This window comes from Borostomias antarcticus (assembly GCF_949987555.1).
Source record: "Borostomias antarcticus genome assembly, chromosome: 16".
Classification (NCBI taxonomy): Eukaryota; Metazoa; Chordata; class Actinopteri; order Stomiiformes; family Stomiidae; genus Borostomias; species Borostomias antarcticus.
The window spans coordinates 11,403,982-11,406,977 of NC_140249.1; positions in this window are offsets into that span (position 1 = coordinate 11,403,982).

Below are 2,996 nucleotides of genomic sequence, written 5' to 3' on the forward strand. Positions count from 1 at the left end.
AAAGCATGCATTAATCTTTCGGTGTCAGCCTGAGAGAGAAAGGGTTGCACCGTGGCAATGTTCCCCTCACACCAGTACCACCCAGAACCCCTGGACCCCTCACACCAGTACCACCCAGAACCCCTGGACCCCTCACACCAGTACCACCCAGAACCCCTGGACCCCTCACACCAGTACCACCCAGAACCCCTGGATCCCAGAACAGATGAGCGCTCTTTGGACTGAGCAGAGCTGCAGACTCTAGGCCAGCTAAACCATCACCTATTTGGGAGGATCAGTCTCCATGGTAACTCAAGCTGATCATACAAACAGAGTCCGCTGTCCATCATCTCCACACACCCCTACTGCCTGAACACAGCCCTGTCATCAACACACACCCCTACTGCCTGAACACAGCCCTGTCATCAACACACACCCCTACTGCCTGAACACAGCCCTGTCATCAACACACACCCCTACTGCCTGAACACAGCTCTGTCATCAACACACACCCCTACTGCCTGAACACAGCCCTGTCATCAACACACACCCCTACTGTCTGAACACAGCCCTGTCATCTCCACACACCCCTACTGCCTGAACACAGCCCTGTCATCAACACACACCCCTACTGCCTGAACACAGCCCTGTCATCAACACACACCCCTACTGCCTGAACACAGCCCTGTCATCAACACACACCCCTACTGCCTGAACACAGCCCTGTCAGCTCCACACACCCCTACTGCCTGAACACAGCCCTGTCATCAACACACACCCCTACTGTCTGAACACAGCCCTGTGCCACTCCTCCATGCCCCCCTTCTCCTCCTCTCTCTCTCCCTCTCTCTCTCCCTCTCTCTCTCCCTCTCTCTCTCTCTCTCTCTCCCTCTCTCTCTCTCCCTCTCTCTCCCTGGTGCTGTGGTGGTTTTGGGGGGTTTCTCAAACTGGGTGTGGTACATACTGTACAGTGAAGTGAAAATACTGAAGTGATTATCTGTTGATCTCTTAAACACGTTTTCTGAAAATATCTATGTTCTTTTGCTAACTCTTTGAGACCTTCGACTTCTTTCAGATACAGAGATAGACGGTGTGTGTGTGTGTGTGTGTGTGTGTGTGTGTGAGACAGCGCGAGCATGTGTGAGAGAAATTGTGTGTGTGTGTGTGTGTGTGTGTATGTATTTAGGCATATGAGTGACAGATATAGAAGGAGGTGTAAAGCTGTTGAGAATGATATGACCTGCACATATGAATCCTCCTCACCCTTTTAACCTCCCTTTAGTCCCCCTGACTCTATGTCCTCTCCTCTCTCCTTCCCAGGGTGCATCTGGAAGCAATGAGCAGCCGTGCTCCATGCGTGGACCTGCTTCTTCCGGGCAGGAAGCCTGCTGTGTTGACTCTGCAGGCTGAAGACCACAGATTCACTCCAGCGCTTCACAAATACCACCCTTCTGAATGCACCAATCCACAGGGAGACATACATTCTCAGACAAAACCCCACCCACACACACACGCACACACACACACACACACGCACACACACACACACACGCACACACTATTTCTCTCACACGTGCTCGCTCTCTGTCTCACACACAAACACACACACACACACACATATACACGGTACAGTTGGTGTATGCACACACAGGCATAGGCCGTTGAGAAAGGAAAAACGGCATCTCTGGCTCATGAGTTTTTACTCATGTTAAGTGACTGTTAGCGATATTTCAGTCAGTGACACTGGAGAGCCCCCCCCCCCACCCCCACCCCAGACAGCCAGGAGACGCCTAGCCAAGACACACACACACAGGGGTGGGAGATGGGGGAAGGGGGGGCTGGGGGGGAGCTCCTAAATTTGGGCAGGAGGAGAAAATGGGAATGCGTCTTGAGTCTCACTGACGCCCATCTGGGAGTCACGGCTGACATCACCATCTACAAGCACCCCACAACACAGGCTGATCCTCTCTCTCTCTCTCTCTCTCACACACACACACACACACACACACACACACATATATACACACACTCTCCCTCACACACACACACACACACACACACACACACACACACATATATTTGGCCCTTGCTCGGCCCCCTGCTTGCAGAGATGATATTATTTTCTATTAAGGAGGGTTGATTTTTGAAAGATGTCAACACTGCCTTGATATCCTTGCTTCTTAAAAAAGGCAAGGATCCGACAGAGTGTGCTAGTTAGAGGCCCCTCCCACTCCAAAACGCTGGCTAGGCCCCTCCCACTCCTAAACGCTGGCTAGGCCCCTCCCACTCCTAAATGCTGGCTAGGCCCCTCTCACTCCTAAACGCTGGCTAGGCCCTTCTCACTCCTAAACGCTGGCTTAAAGATCTACGTGTTAGCTAGGCGCCTTCAAGTTCACATGACGAAACTAGTGCACAGCCATCAGACAGGCTTTATAAAATCCAAGCTGGCCGCTGACAATGTAAGGAGGCTCTTGCATGTCATAGATGGTGCTCAAAATCTACCTCCCAGCTGCAGTTCTCTCACTTGATGCGATGAAGGCCTTCGAGCGCCTAGAATGTCCCTTTTTGTGGTCGGTACTCTTGGCAATGGGGTTTGGCGTCCCTTTTACTGACCAGGTCAAGGTGTTACAGTGTATAATAACCCAGCAGCCATGGTGCTTACAGTCAAGGCATGCTCCCCAGGCAGGGCTGTCCTCTAAGTCCTTTGCTGTTGGCTCTGTCTCTCGAGCCGCTGGCGGTGACCATTCGTCAGTCACCCACGTTATCCCCAGTCTCTTCTATTAATGGAATGTTATATGCTGATGATGTGCTATTGTACATGGACAATGCCGTACAATGTATCCCACGAATACTGTCTATTTTTGATCGATATGGTCAGCTTTCTGGGTTTAAGATAAATTGGCAGAAATCTGCTTTGTTGCCGCTGAACCAAACCTTGGTTAAAACCTTTACATACATGGAGAGAGATGTTTGGCTCCGCCCAGCGGCCGCTGGCGGAGGGTATATTTTCGGTTGTG